Raw genomic sequence first — 16,995 nt, 5'->3', positions numbered from 1 at the left:
CAAAAACACACTGCTGTCTCCTTTTCAGCTTCTTGTCCACTGGGACCTTTATGTCTTTTTCTGCAACACTAATTCCATTGTCCAGTCTGTATAGTTGCATAGGATTATTTTGTCCACATTGGAAAAGGCTGCACTTGCCTTCACAGAGACTCATGAGGTCCCTGTCAGCCCACTGCTTCAATCTGTCAGGGTCTCTCAGAATGGCATCCCTTCCTTCCGGCATATTGACTGCTCCCCATAACTTTGTGCTGTGCACAAACTAGCAGATCATGCCCTTCATCCCATCGTCTGGGCTGTTAATAAAGAGGTTGAATGCTCTGGCCCCAGTGTCAATGTAACATGGAACCACCTGCTAGCTGGATGTTGTACCTCTGAACACAGTCCTTTGAGCCTGATAGGCCAGCCAGCTTTCTTCTTGCCTTAACATCCACTTATTCAGGACAGATCAATCAGTTTACCTGCAAGGATACTATGGAAGACTTTGACACAGGCCTTACTAAAGTCAAAGTAAACAAAATCCACTACTGTCCCCATGTTCATATAGGCAGTCATCCTATCAGGCTGGTCAGACTTCCTGCAAATCGGAATACTGCTCTTGTGCTTTGAAGAGATTATCCTTGAAGGTAAAATATTAATGTAAATTAAATATAGACATGCATTTTGAACACTGCTTAAGAGTGTACACTTTCATTTAACATACTTAAATAATTAAGAATTGGAAAGCATACCTGAAGGAAGGTTTGCTTGGTTGCTGGGTATTTGGTGTACCTGGTACTATATACTGGTTTCTCATTCCTGAAACAGAAAAGTGGCACAAACAAAATCAATGCAAGCTTGTCACCAAATACCTGCAGATTCATATTGTCTGCAAAGGCAGTTTCTGTTGGGTACATTTCAGCAGCATCACAGGTGCTGACAGCCACTTGGAAAACGAATGATGGTATAAGATTTGAGCAGTATGAACTGCAACAGGAATGAATTGCAACAAGAATGAATTGCAAATCCTCAGCTCTTCTCCACAAAAGGGTGACTACACAGGTGAGATCAGTTGAGTGGCAAGCACTGTGACCTACATCCAAATGCAGCTGGAATATACTTTTCCTTTTATTCCCCCTCTGTCATGTAAATTACCTGTGAAGTCCTTCAGAGGTCTGGCTTTTCATCTGTGTTGAGACCTCATCATTAGAAAGCAGGTATTGGTCTGAATGTAAGCTTTCAGGAAACCATTTATTTACAAAAGTATTTATATGGTGTTAGAGACTCCTATGAAAGAAAGATCTTTTTAGGAAGTGACTTGTGCTCACTGTGAGAATATAGTTAAAACCTTTGGGCTACTCCGTCCCACCTATGGAACACCTGTTGCTTCATTAGAGTGACATAGAAGCATTTGTTAATTCTGCTGTGAGCTACATTATTTCCAATTGTGATAGAAATCGTGCACTGCTTCAGGCAATAACTATGCTCTGAACAATTTGCCTTGTGGCAGGACTGTGCCTCTGCTGAGCCCCTGGCCACCTGGGCAGAGCTGCAGAACCAGTCCCCTGCAGCACATCCAGCTGATCCATGGGTCAGAGTGCGATAGCCCATGGTGGCCCTATCTGAAAGCTGGACTTGAGTTCCTAACAGAGTACAGGTTCTTTGAAGCACTTCACGTGTGCACGGTGCATATAAATAAAACATGAAGCATGCTACGCTAGCTCCAATTAGGAGCAGCAGCACACTTGTGTGAAATGGAACTGCATTACCACACAAACCACGGGAATTGTCAGAAGCATCTAAGAAAGACTTTTCCAAATATTTGCAGACAAACCAAAGGGGAGACTAAACAACATGGGGTGAGAGTAGTAAAATGATGTTCCTCCTCTTTTTGCTAGAGAAAGAAAGGCTTAGAAGGAGCCGCAGCTGTGATTACATATAGAGGAAAATTCCAACAGTGTGCTAAATTATTAATTAATATTGATGCACTATCAATCAGTGTAGTGCATTTATCGAGTATTCAAAATTACAGAGAGTCTGATTAGCAGTCTAGAGGAAAGGCCATTTGAGAAAGCACGGCAGAAACTTCGGCTTAGATTTACAGTGGTATTTATCTATGGATTTCATGGGCGGCATTGAATCTGTGCATCCAGTGGTTTCATAAAGTTACTTACTAGGTACTTCATAGTGGAAAAGTAAATCTGACTAGATAGAATATGTTTTTTCCAAATTAAATGTAATGGAAATGCATACACTGGACAGGGAGAGAAGTTCCCGCAGACCAATCCATCACACCAGTTCCAGAATTACTCATTTGATATAAGAAAATCCATACTTCAGTTATTTAGCCAAGTGAATATTGAATTTCTATTCACCCCAATAAAACATATTTCTCTGTCAGGGAAATATAAAAATACACCTACTATGACAGTTAAAGACTACAGTGATTTTGGATATTATGTGAACAGAGATGCACATGTATACCAATTTTCTCCTGACATAACATCTATTGAACGACAATATAGATTAATTAAAATTGTTTCAGGAGGTTTTCTACAGCATTTATGGCACTGAGATTCAACTTCATACTTATTAAAATCTATAACTTTTAAGACTGTTTAGAACAGCAGTGCCTAAGTTTCAAAATTGCATTTTTGGAGTGAGAAGACTGAACCACAGATGGAATTTTACTTATGATTTCATAATTTCAAGCAATAAATCAATCTCTTGTTGTTTTTGTTAAAACAATGCCTGCTGGCAGCCACTTTTATGGAGTGGCTTGATTTATATTGTTTCAAGACCAGTCGTCAAAATCAACTTTAATTCTTCTCTTTAGGATTGCCGTAAGGGTTAATGCCTGCATGATGCGGGTTCATTCACATTTCCGATTCAATCTCATTGAGAAGTTAAAAAAAAAGCAGATTTGAAATTGTAATTCAGATTTCATTTTAAACTGCTTATCTCTGTTCACCTTCTGATTAAACATAATTTTTTTGGAACCAAAATGTCACATTATCTTTATGGCCACGCTCTCCATCAAAGCAGTAAAAGCTTGACGGTTTACTGCAAGAAGGGTTCCCCTTACTGGTGACTCCGAGTACTACAGCACTAGAATCCCCAGTACGGTTTTAAACCTCTCGGATGATTTAACCCGAAGCAGCTGATGGTTGTACATCTTGATTTGAGAGCCCCTCACGCAGTCTTTCTTCAAGGCTTATGCACATGTTTAGCAAACATGCCAAATCATCTTCAATGTCTTTCCCAACCTAGTTGATTCTGTGATTCTAAATACTGGCTACTAGATACTGGATTCACAGGTGTTCTTACGAGGTTCGGATACTTTTTGAAAGGAGGGAAATATCTGTGCATGTGAGTAAGCAAACATTATGTGCTAAGATACCAATCACACTATTTAGAGCTATAATACATAGACATGATAATTATATAGGGTGGTTGGAAGATGTTATTGGCAGCTACCAAAATGGGACAGTGACAACCATGTAAGTCATCCTGTAAGTACTGCTGAAACCGTTTTCCCCTGCTGGTGTGCAGAGAGAATATAGAAACCTCATGGCTTCTGAGAGAGGGTGCTTGCAAGTACAGAGGAGGGCAACACTTCAGCAGTGCGTTTTCACACCATCACACAAAGAACTCCATGGGAGAGAGCTCAGGAGATAAATCTGTACAGCTAATCCCCCAAGGGTATATCCACTCCTCTGCTTTTCATTTGGAACATTGGAAGAAATGTTTTTTCATTTCCCAGGCATGCAACTAGGCACTTTACACTGAAATTTCTTCTGCTGGTATACACACGTCTGTAGTATACAGAGAACACAAGGTGAGAAGGTCTGTAGTTGTACTTCCTCACACTTAACATAAAGAAGTAACCTTAATTTGGAAGGCTGTATTAAATGGCTGCTGCAGCCAGGTCAGAGGCTTAGGAAACATATGAGGTGCCTAAGCTAGGCAGGCTCCTCTGCTGGGTAGTTCTCACTGTTACAGGGTTAGGATCAGCTCTGACAGAGCTGGGGGCTGTACTGCAGCATAAGATGAAGTATGCTCAACACCCATTAGTACTGAAGGACAGAGCTGCAGCCTCTCCCACTTTTCCTGTCACACATATTTTTTGCATATGCCCCTATACTTATTCCCTGTTACACAGGCAGATGGGCTGTCAGAAAGCTGACTTGGCAGAGAAGGCTCCTTCCCTCACCAGAGCTCTCCTGTGGCTGGGGCACAAACAGTTCACCTTACATGTGCTCTGCTGAATGATTGCTGGACTGCAAAAAGCAAACAAGAAAGCCCATAGCCTTCACTATCCCCTGCATTCAGCTCACACACAGGTACATGCCTCAATGCAGGCTCAAGTCAACAGCCAACACCTTCCCAAGACAAAAAGCTCCCCATACAGCAAAGTGAAAAGGTATAGCAGCAATGAGCATGCTAAAGCCCAAATCACCAGCATCACAGCTATGCTTGATTCTGGCTAAGCAGTGAATGGCTGTTCCGATCCTAATTACAGCCCATGCCACAGCCCCAGTGAGGCCACAAGGCTTCCTGGGACTTGACTGTCACACCAGGCAAAGGCAGACAGATCTGGGCAACCCCTGCTGCCAGGACATCCCTGATCAATAAACACTGCTTCCACGGCTCATTCTGTAATACCCCTTGCTGTGGTGGGATTCTTCCTTTTAAGTCCCACCTTCAGGTTTTTAAGACATTCAACTGTGGGGGTTGGGTTCAGAGGCTGTATTTTTTTAACCATTTCCAGTCTGAATGGAAAAAAGACATTCCACGATGTCTAAGGTTGGAATAGCTTTTATTCTCGTGCACTAGAGGCAGACTCGGTGAGTATAGTACCCCGTTAACTACCAACCTGGGATTCAGAAAACTACATGAACTTCTGTTGCACAACATCCCAAAGTCACATTCTTAGGGGAAGTTACTAAACTATAGATTCCTACTCATTTCTGAGGATTTCCTCTTCATTGTATGTGATATTAACAGCAATGCAAATCTACACTGGATTTCCAACGAATTCTGAGCCTAAAAGCTGTGAAAGCAAGTCAGAATACTGGAATGCTGCTATGAAATAAAACAAAGCACAACAGCCTGATGTTTCCTTTTCCGTAGTCGTTACTGTCATCACTTTTTTGCCTGTGTTCTCAGGCAAAAAGATGAAACTTCTAACGTTTCTTAAGTATCACATATCCTCTGCTCCAAGCACCAATCTATATAGGAGTGCTGAAAGGTGCCAGAAGGAATCTCCTGACAAGAGAATCAAGCTCCAATGAAGTAACTTTTAATTTTAAGCTGAAAAATCTTATACAATGGTTGGTAGAAAACCTTAAAGTGTTACTGTGCTCTGGCTTGCTTTCAAAGGAAAGAGAATCTATCCTACAAATGGCCAAGCATCTGAAGTGTCTGTCTGGCCAGGATGTATGTTGTAACTAATTTAGGCATCTGCTTTTGATGATGCCTTTCTGGGCTGTTGTAGGAAGTAGCCTGCGCTAATAGTCATGCATGCCATTTTTGGCAGGAGGCCTGTTTCCTTAATTAAAGTAATTTCATTCATGCAATCAATAAACACACATTTCCTTCCTAAATATATCTTGAAAAAACGTTAATTTAGATAAAGAGTAATATAGTATTTGGCCCTGCTATAATAGTATTAAATCAATATTTGAAGGAGATTAGGGAACATCTTTGAGAATATCAACATCTTCACTAAGGGATTAATAGTTTGTCACATACTTAAAAAAAATATTTAAGCCATGTCAGAACAAGTAACAAGAAAAGTCTGGATTAAGGCTGCTTCTTTGGTCCCAAATTTAACACCACCTCCTCCCCCCAGAAAAGCAAAATGACATAAATTAATTGGTGCTTAGGATTTCCTGACTCAATGTCAGCTTCTTAACATTGTTTAAAGCATACTTATGTCCTGAACAGCTTGTTAAAACAAACAACCCCCCCTGCTTTTAGATGTAAGTTACCTACTTTGACACCCAAGAAGTTTAACTAGGCTCGAATAACGACAGAATTTTGAGAACTGCTGAATTTTAGGTTAGATGCGCTCTCCTCTGATTCTGCTCCAAAGAGCAGTTTGCTCTAAGCGGAGTCAAAGGGGCATATTGGTTTTCTCCTATTTATCTTTTCCTGGCACCACTGAAGACTTTCCACTGTGTGATGAATCAGCGAAGGCCTGCATGTTTGGGACAGGCAGGCTACCCAGAGCAACCAGTGTGCTATCACAGGATGGTCAGGTGGATAGAGCTGCTCTCTAAACCTCCATTCTACCAGCATCTGTATCAGAGGTGATTACTTGCCTCCCCACCCAGGAAAGCCATATATCTTCACAGCAGAGATCTGAAGACATAAAAAACAGCCTGTTGAAGCTGTGCTTTGCCCACAGCTCTGCCTTTCACTCCTCCACAGTAGAGAAGCGCTGAGATGTCTTTCATCACATCAACCAGGATGGAGTCAGACTTGCAAGGTCAGGGAGTAAAGCGGAAAAAGCTTTAGCCCCCAACTAAAAGGGAGGAAAGCTTTAGCCTCCAACTGCCAAGAGGTGATGAGAAGTCCAGTGCAGAACTATAGCTCTGCATAACGAAATCTCTTCCTGCCTTCTCCACTTTCACTGAGCAGACACAAACACAGCAAAGCCTGATGTAAAGCAGGCATCACACTGTCTCTCCTTGCCTGGTCCTTACCATCTCCTTAACTTCTCTCTGCGCACATAAGCACATCTGCACACTGTAAGCTCCCTGCACCCTAAGTTGCACTCTAGCTATGTCTTTGCATAGTTTTGTACCCTGTGTAGTGATGGCCGTGAGACTGGATCACAAGGAACTTTCAAAAACTGAACTGCAATGACCACAAAATGCCTGATCATGCTGAGTGATGCTTGGATGCTCTCACCTGAAAGGTGAAAATGAAAAGTTGTTACAGGAATGGGGCTACCCCAAATTGCTGTGCTAAAGCAAAAGATAATGTACAGCTCAGAGCAGGAAAAGCACAAAAGATGCCCAAGGCATTTATCCTGTTGCTAAGAGCCGAAGTTCATCATGCATCTGTGCCCTAAGTCTGTGATAACTGTGCGGTGCGAATGAACAGATCCTAACAATCACCTTCAGCATGTTCCTGAACTCAAAAGAACAATGGGCTTCCTAAATGCACTGCTATATTAAGGAAGAAGAACCAAGCGTGCTCAGCATTAAAGTCCCAGTTGTCTGAATAAAAGACATGAATTACATAACATGACACACTTTTTCAAGTTGTAGGAAAATACTTATTTCCAAGACAAATTCCCTGAATTCAGATACGTCCTGGGATTTACTGAGAATTGACCGTTTCACATGCATGCCAAGGGACAGAGCATTTTTGGTTTCATGGCCCAGAAAACAGATGAAAAATAAAGCTATAGGAGGCCAATGTTAAGTCCAAGTTAAATAGGAACTTAGGCTGCTCCAGCTTCTTGTTAACTTGGCTCTGTGTTGCATAATCCATCAGCCAGCAGATACATATTTGTGGTACTGTATTTGTGAGAGCAGCCTCCCTCAAACCACTGCACTGACTTGCAGGAGTAACTGACCATCTCTGGGAGAGAAAAGCAAAACCTTGTTTTTGAGGTGTAGAAAAGCAGTTTGGCAAAATACATTTCAACAAAAGGCCTCTCTCTATGTTGCAGCATCCCTTTTCCCAACTGCACCAGGTATGATCCCAGGTAGTTGATTTTCCTTTATTGAAGTGGTTTTTGTTGTCTGGTGGTTTATATTATTTTTCTTTAATTATTATTATTGTTTTCTGCTTTGCTTTGTTTGGTTTTTTAATGGGGGTTGGAGGGGGCAAGATATTAAATGCCTGGGCACCTCTTTCTTATTCTGGACATTGACTCTTCCACTCAGGACAAGATCCAGCCATGAAGGCTTCAGCCAGTGTGAAGAGTTGGCCTCCTTTTGAGATTCACTCAGTGATAGTTTCATAAATAGACAAATTAGAGAATGGCCAGGGACAAGCAAAGTTCTTGTGTTGTGCTGTAGATTTATTGCATTTTTGGCCAGCTATAGAAAACACCCTGTTTTAGAGTGTTTATAGGAAGCTATCAGAATTCCTTGTTGTATATATTTTATATTTACTTGGAAATTAATATAGTTCACAGTGTATATAAATTTCACAGACTTATAGGTGGCAAATACATAGCACAGGCTCTTGAGAAATACTGTAGAAGTCTCCTAAGGTTTGTTTCTTCCCCATCTAAAATCTGCATTGAATGAAGCATCTGGTTGCCATTCTTAATTCCCTGCAAAACGGCTCAGAAAAGACCCATTTCTCATTTCCAGGAAGACCACTTAATTCTATCTGTGTGGTACTATAAAGTGAGCATAAATTATCCATTCTCTTCCTACTTATATTATTGTAAGTCAAGTGACTTCAGTGCAACTAATCCTGATTTACATCAGCGTAAGCCAGGAGAGACGTAAGGGCTCTAAATTTCCTCAGTGTTTGTTTTCATACAGTATTTTCTCCTTCTGATGATTATCCATTAGCCTATAAATCTTGGTAGACCTAAACTCATACAGCTCATTAATTTTTGAAGTGGTTTGGCCTACTCTGGGATATACTTGAGCCAACTCTGGCAGTTATATCTCCTGATCCAATTTCCTGATCCCACAAGAAGGTGCTAGTCTGAGGAACTTAGCCTCAGCTTTATAACCGTATAGGAGCATCACTGAACACTGTCCTGATGTCTGACTGCATGTCTTAGGGGTGCCCTAGGATACTTCCTCAGCAGATGCAGTATTTGAATATTTACATACACTACTTCTGTAACTTCTGCCATTAACCAAAGGCACCAACTCAAAAGCCTGTTTTTAGCACTTGCAAACATGGACACCAGTGACAGTAATGGTACCTATAAGCATTCCCAAGGGAAAGGATGAACCCCATATGTTTCCAAGGTATTCACCTCCCTCCTCACTGCTCTCTAGATAACATTTTGACACCTGCTAAGTGGAACAGACATTAGATTGAATCTCGATGAACAATGTTGATCAATTAAGACAGCAGTTCAGAAATTGTTCAAAACACTACAGAGAGAAAACAGAATTTTAGGACTTTTCATCCACACTGTACCTTAGGAATCAAACGGCATACTCCTGAAACAAAACATTAGAGCCACAATATCATCAGAATGATCCTTCCCTGCCTCATCAAGCCTTTAAGCTATGACTTGTTCGAGGGTTTTAGAAAGTTAGTAACTCTCTTCAGTTGTTACATGGCACTGGGCTTGCATCCAATAGTTTTTCATTAAAGGGTGATATCACTAGAGATTTAATGGTTTAAAAATACTTGCTACTTTGATCAGGTAATGAGCATAGCACCCCTGGTTAGTCTTCCCATTCACATGAGCTTTCCTAAAGTGACAATTGCTGGAAATAACTTTATTCTTGTATAGGAAACTGAAATTATTGCATAGCAAAACATCAATCACATCTCCCTGCTCACAAATTCCTAAATCATAAAGTACTTTGTATTTACACAGTTTACCTGCTTTTTCCACCTGAATGATTTCAAGTAATTTTACAGATCATACTTAAAGCTATATTACTTCAGTCTTCCCAAATGCTGAGATACAATTCCCGTAAGAAGCAACTCACTGCATAGTTCTTTTGTTACCAGCACGCCACCACTGAAATTAGGCAACATTATTCCCTTCTATAGTGAAGCAAAAAAATTAAGTGACTTGTCTCAAACCATACACCAAGCAGCAGTGCAGTTAGGAATGGATTTTGGATTTCTTCATTCCTTGTTTTTCTAACACAAGCAGTGTAGTATGATGAGGACACATGCTTTAGCAACGTGACCTTTCCATTCATGCCATTTTACTTAAAAAAAATTGTTCATTTTGTCTTCACATAGGGTTGCTATTGAATAACAAACGCTATATTTCCACTCCAGGTATACTTGCCTATCACCTGGTATGACAGGAAATTAAGATTGTACTTATAATTTGCAAAAGTGCTTTGGGGCGTCTGTGGAGCAAAGGTACCTTGGAAAATCAAAGTATTTCATAAATTTAACTGAAAAGCTTAGCTTCAGAGTTGTTTCTCTGTGAGTAATAAATTAGCATTTCCTCTTCTAGTTGCTGTCTTTTGGTCTCTGCTATCTTTAATGTGAATTTGCAGCTGTCAAAATGAATAATATGCAGCATCAATTTAAACCCTGCTTTTCGATAAGTTCAGTGTAATAGTTTCACTCTGTCTCGATTCTGTTGATTGCTATTAAATTCTAGATTGTTTTAAATTCCTTGAGACTGTCTTGGAAGTATCAATTACAAACTGTAGGCATTTATAAGAATTCAGTTTGAGACGGAGCCCTCTCATTTGGCTGGAAAACATTTCTTTCTGTGCTTTGCACTTAAGACAGAAGAGGTCATGGAAATATAATTTGCCATTTAAGAAAGTAGACTGCTTAAAGAGAAATGTTATAAATTATTGTAGAGATTAGAAAAGAAGAAAAGAACCTTCATAAAGAGCATGGACTAAGTCGAAGAACCACACACAACTTGCTTTTTGTTCACCAACAGAGTTCATGGCCGGTCAAAGTCATTGGAAGAGAAGCAATCTGAAAACATGAAGCTCACGATTCTCCCCATTCACAAAGTCAAATTCCCTCAACTTGGAAATGGAAAATGAAGTCATCAATTTTTTGCAGGTGATGAGATATCTAAAATTATATGGCTTACAACACACTCCCTAAGAAACACGGTATTTCTGCACGACTAGATGTTTTAGAGCATCACAGCTATGTATGCCATTTGACAGTAAAATCCTGCAGAAGTCATCCCCCCCTTTATTTTTTCTTCTAGCAATATTTGTTATTCCAAATGTTTGTTGATACTCAAAATAAACAGCAACATCCACATTTTTTCTCCACTGAACACAGCTGACATGCAGGCACTTTTCACAGCCTCAGCTATTTATACAATATTTGTATAAGAAATATCCTTGTCCCTCTGCTTTACAACAAACAAAATGCCTATATAACAGAGATCAATATTAGAAATGGGCTGAGAAAACAATGCCTAGGAATAGATTAGGGTTGGTCTTAAAATGGAGACTGGAGTTAAAATTCAGACTGGATGAGACTGAAATCTTGGTGGCTGGTCTTTTGAATTTTTGTTCAAGAGCATGGATGGTATCAAAAGGTCGTCTGGAGGGTGTTCATAGTGTGCTTGACTAATACATTCAGGTTTTTACATCTTATTTGTTACTTTACATGTCCTTTACCTACAAACTATCCAATATGTGAATTTTCATCTGACTTGTGTGCAAATATTGAGCAACCATTATTTAGACTAGATGAGGATATTAATTCTTTTCTTTTTAATCTACGTCCTGCTTTTAAATTGTTCTTTGACTTTTTATACTTAAATCTAAACACCATAGTTTCTCTTAATTATTCTGACTGAGGTCATCACTAATGTTGATATACTAAGTCATCTTGATTCAAGCTCAAATGGCAACCAAATTGCTACCAAATGTGTACTGGTTTCCATTTTAAATTTTTCTTTCAAGGATGCTGACAATTTCAACCAGAAAGATTCACTAACAGTTCCTTACTGCTAATAGGAGTCTTTGGTATCTTACTTCCCCGATCTGGAGCAATACTGTTTATTTTGTCGAGACCAATAAAATATATAGGGTACAGCCTTGGCTCCTGGCCAGCTTCACCTTGGTCTTGACTCTAGTGTTGCAGGTGAAACTTCATTATATATGTGAACAGTTATTTGTGCTTGAAATTACATGTCTAAATTATCAGGCAGAATCACTGATGCAACCTTTGGCATAGGTGCAATCCCAGCATGAATCAGTCAACCTTAGCATGATTAAAATGCACATACCTGAACACCTATTCTTAATTCCTCATATTGTTTCCAAATAAACCATGCACTCAGCAGTGAAAGTGAAAAGGATATTTCCACACCAATGAGCTATGTCAATTTAAGGAATTGCATACATATGAGATTTAATTTAATTGAAAAAAAGTGGCAAAAGATTATTACACTTTCAGATCCCCAAAGCCCATGAGAAGAAATGGATAACAAATAAATACTATATAATTCTAGGTATAAAGAGAGATGTAGAGAGTGATAGAGAAGCAGCTAAAGGTACAAGGTAGACAATAAAGTTTTGCACAAAACACTACACAAGCATCTCTGCTCTTATTTTTCGTAGTCTCTTACTTGCTTTTCCTATTGTATTTTTTTATTTCATCTCAGTTTGGCATTTTTTCTCCCTGTTTCCTTTCTTATGTTTTTAACCTGTAGCCCACATTGTCTACTGCGGCATCTATCTCCTCTTTTCTAAGCCCTTCCTGTTTAAAAAAGCCTTTTAGAAAACTAGCACTGAAATCCCTTTTAGAACAATGAGCTGATCTGGCAGAGGACTTCTGGAGAGGCTATAATTTCATTATTAAATGAAGCCAACTACCTTAGATGGTAAGTGGCTAAGTAAAAATAGATGATTCATAGATAGCTGTGCATGCATACAATTCAAATCTGGGGCTTCCAGCAGTGATGGTACTTATTGTTCTCAAATCTAGGCATTCATGCAAAGGGTAGTGAATCCAGGAAACTGAGCTTAAAATGTCATTTTAGATTTGTTGACTTGTTTGCCAGACACAAACTTGAATTCTGTTTGGAGCCTTTGTGCACAGTGGTAAGAGGCAACTGCCTTCCCTTTTGCTTTGCAGCTCTTTCCTCACCACAGCACAGCAAGTAACCAAGCAATTGGGTAGAAATGAACTAGAGTGGACAAAGCAGGAGGGTTTCCTGAAGAGACAGGGAGAAATGGTTGGGATTTCTGCTTCCTTTGATAGTAAACTACATTCTAAAACCACTGTGAAATCTCTCACCTCTTTGTGAAGCAAGAAACTACCCTGCGCTCTGCCTGACACAACAGCAATAGCTAGCCTCAGCCCAGCTTCAACACCTTCGAGATGCAGCTTACTCTTGTTTTTGAGCTTATCCAGGGCTGGTGAACTCCTTTCACCAGGAACTGGACTGAGCCCATATCTGGTTGCAGCAAATGTCAGGACATTCATGCTGCTTATGTTCCCCACAATGCTGATGGGAAACAGACAAACTGCATGTCCTCAGGACTGTTCAGCCGCGGAAGAAGTGTGTTGCTTTATTCAGTGCCCAGAAATCCAGATTTACACTGACGTCAGAACTGCAGTGAATCCCAGCACGCTACTGGAAGCTGTGACGGCTTGTAAAGCCTCCAGACTCACATGAGCCAGACTGCTTCTCCAGACTCTGCTGGGCACAGACACAACTGGGGAAGCAGAGCAGAAGCCTCATTCCAGGGCTCCTGGCATCTGTGTGCCCCTGCCAGGTCAGATAAAGCTTTACGCCACTGGGAACATTTTGTGGGTAAATGGTGGGTTATTTGGGTTAACGTGACACAGGCAGCTCTGTTTTCCATAGCAAAGACAGCAACTGGAACCTGAACAGAGTATTACACAGAGCTGCGATGACTGTGTATGCTATACAACATTCATCATTGCTATTAAAGACTGGGACGATAATAAATACATGACTATTTGATATATTTCCTCAAAAAGGTCATCCAGAAGCATATCCTGGGAAGCCCCCCTGGCATGAAGTGCATGACCAGCCAAATTGTTTTAACTTGCCAGTGTATTTCTGGAGTTCATTTAAAACATTTTGTCATGTATATTCTCTTTTAAAGAATGATACATCACCACTGACAGGCAGTGCGTACTGTTTTCATAGCCTCGCTTTCATAAATATTATGAACAAATATCACAGTGGTATTGTTATAATGAATTACAGTGATGTGTTTCTTGAGAGTGCGCCAAAGACTGGTTTATATCCTCCATGAGGTTAGTGTCATAAGAAACGTGGCACAAATCTTTTCCCAGGGTTCACCAGTGTCTCTAGGCCAATAATGCTACACTTCTTTTGGAGTTTCCTCTGAATGTTGATATATAGCCATCTAAAATTTAATTTTAACATGGTCAGTGATCTAACAACACTTATCATGTTTGAAGTTCCTTTACTGTAATCTGGAAATAATTTTCATTTGACTCTCACCAACAGCCAAACATAATAAAACATGTATAAGCCAAATAACGTTACACAGAGGCTCTCAGGACTACATGAGGTTCTCATACAGTCCTGCAGTACCACAGTTACAGAGTACTGCAGTGCAAGCAGAAAAGGATGCACTGAACTCTTTCCATCTACCCGTAGTTTACCTGTGAGGGAAAGAACATTTAGCAATGGTGCAGAGAAACCCCACCAGATTCCTATTCACACACCTGACCATTAAAGGCTGGGACAAGCTTTGAGCTTCCCCTGAGGGTGCCTTGCCACTAGTCACTGTGCACTTTCTCTGCACTAGAACTGCTGCCCTGCCAGGCCCCTTACAACCTTCGCAGAGGGACTGCTTCCTTCAGGAATGATGAGCCAGCAGGCACCCATAGAAAGACATGGCTGGATGAATGTGAAATTCATTTTTGTAAGATCTCTCTCTCTCTGTGTGGGAAACGTCATACGTTTGCCAGCTGCTTGTCTGGAGATAGGCTTGTAGCTGGAGCCATTAAAAAACCCCCAGGATTTTAAGCTTCTTTCTTTTCCCTGTTTTTTAATCTAGCCTACCCTGTGAGAACAATAGTTCATTTAACTCCAGCTGTGTTCCACCACATTCATTTCAATAATATTTGGTCTACTGAACACGCAGAATTAAGTACCTGTGTGTTCTGAAGTGGCATGGATATTTTGTCTTAGGCTCTCCGAAAAAGTTCTGCACAAAAATATACTAAGGAGCAATTATATGCAAATGTATACCTGGCCTTGGCTGAAACGGCAGCATTTGCTACCAGATACACCACACAGTCTGGTAAGCATGTTTTAAACATACAGAATAAGATACAACAGCAATTACCTTGCATCTTTGCTAGTCCACCTAACATATTAAACGCTGCCTTCACAACAGTAACCCATCCATATGAAATTCTAAATGCTCTGACTCTTTCAGTATCCCAAGGAGTTTGGGATTTCACAATGCTCCTTTTGCTTCCCACACAAAGATATTGCTCCCATTACAAAAACAAACCCACCCCCCGCCAATGAAACCCAAGCAAGAAAATTTCCTGAATGATAAGGAGATAAAAGTAGTGGGTGAAAACAAAAAAGTCTTTGCCTAAAAGAAGGAAAAACCCTGAGGGGCCCAGAGCTGCACTTTTTTTAATTTGACAGGCATTTAGAAGTGTAATTGATGGGGCAGTTAACATGGTTCTTGACCAAACCAGTTCATATGCGATAGCAACGTCACATTTATAACATGCCAAGAATCATGCTAATACATATCCCATGAAAACATAACTACTCCATAAACCAGAAAAAAAGATCTTGTACATTAATATATTAAAAGTTTCAAGCTGGAAGTGCTATACTGTTATATTATCTCTGCAAATAAACACGAGGAAGACATTTTCAAAAGCTCCCTCTTTCCTCTGTTCCATTAGGCTGTACTACCTTTGCTACAAATATGATGAAGCAAATTGTCTGCAGCCCAGCTTTACAGTGGAAACCAATTGCCTCCCACACTGGGGAAAGGGAAGACCAGGTCATTTATCAAATATCACTAATGCCTAAAGCCATGGGTCACTTTTCAACCTAAAGGATAATAGTTTTTCCTTTCAACTACAAAATCTAGTCTAGACGTGCTTTATGATACCTTTTGAAATGCCTTTTTGCCTAAAGTGTGCTCCAGTGTCAGCTACCCTTGTCTGAGGCTTCTTTATGAAGCCAGAGCCACCTGTCTTCCAGGCAGTAGGAAAGCCTGAAACAGATAGGCAGAAGAGTTCCTCAGTGTGTGTTTTTTTTTTGCAGGCTGATGTTCACAGACTGCCTTTCTGAGTATAATATACATACTATACTCAACTATAATATATTATATATACTCACACTGTATATATTATATAGGCACCTACTGAGTACAATATATATATATGCACTTAAGAGTAAAATATATATACGCACACATGTAATTTGGCATTATTTTACCCTGTAAATATTTGTCACTGTAGTGAGTTTGATGCATAATGAAGCAGAGGAACAAAGAGACACTCATAATGGAGGTGTGCCTCTACAGGTATTCTGCTCTGCACTAACAGGGTGTGGTAAGCTCCAGAAAAAATGTATGGAAAGACAGTTGCTGCCCCAAGGATCTAAGTCTAGCTCTGTCATCAAGCCAGACAAGCCATAACTTGACAGTCTCTACTGACAACGTTAACTGGTTGCCTTATATTACACAAGTACTTTGGGCACACCACAGTGAAAATTAATCTTAGCGTATCTGTAGCCCTCTGAGACAGCTTGCTACTAATTACAAAGCTTACATTTATTGCAGGTGCATGGGGTCACTGTTGACATCTCAGCTCTTAATGGCCTTTCTTCAAGTACACACCAGAGCACAGCATGTCTCTGTTGTTAAGCGCCGCACAGGTCTCAAACCACCAGTGGAGCCAGCCGTCAACGAGTAATGACAAATTCACTAGTTGTATTTAAAGTTCCTACTGTATATTATTAATTGCTATAGAGAAAAGATCAGAAATGAGTACTCGGTTGTCCTCTACCAAATGACTTCAGGAAGTTAAAACACTGCACTACACTACCTGCTACATGGCAGCAGTTTGAAGTGACTAAGTTTGAGTAACCTGAAGGCTGTGCATTTCCCTCAACCCTGCAAAGCACAGCCGAGATACAAAACACAACACAAGCTCCTTCTGCCCTACTTTTCTCCCCTGTTCTATAGATCAAGGACTGTATTCTGCAGGAGCTGTCAGTCCTGCAATTTGCACAAACATTAATTTCCCTGAAAGATAGCAATTCTAGTGTAGAGTGGGTCATCTCTCCATGCCAGTTAAACTAGATGTCTATGAAAAAAAAGGAAAAGCTCTTGGATAGCCGTAAATGTTAATTTACGA

General features: G+C 40.2%; 1 long non-coding RNA gene across 1 annotated transcript in view; it reads right to left on the bottom strand.

The window, feature by feature from the left end:
* Nucleotides 1-16,995, bottom strand: part of LOC136009868 (uncharacterized) — a 106,159-nt gene that overhangs the window by 10,392 nt on the left and 78,772 nt on the right. The window contains exon 2 of the long non-coding RNA XR_010610685.1: nucleotides 729-795. This is a non-coding gene — a long non-coding RNA (uncharacterized LOC136009868). The remainder of the gene's footprint in view (nucleotides 1-728; nucleotides 796-16,995) is intronic.

This window comes from Lathamus discolor, chromosome 3, assembly GCF_037157495.1.
Source record: "Lathamus discolor isolate bLatDis1 chromosome 3, bLatDis1.hap1, whole genome shotgun sequence".
NCBI lineage: Eukaryota > Metazoa > Chordata > Aves > Psittaciformes > Psittacidae > Lathamus > Lathamus discolor.
This window is presented reverse-complemented; position numbering and strand designations above follow the sequence as displayed.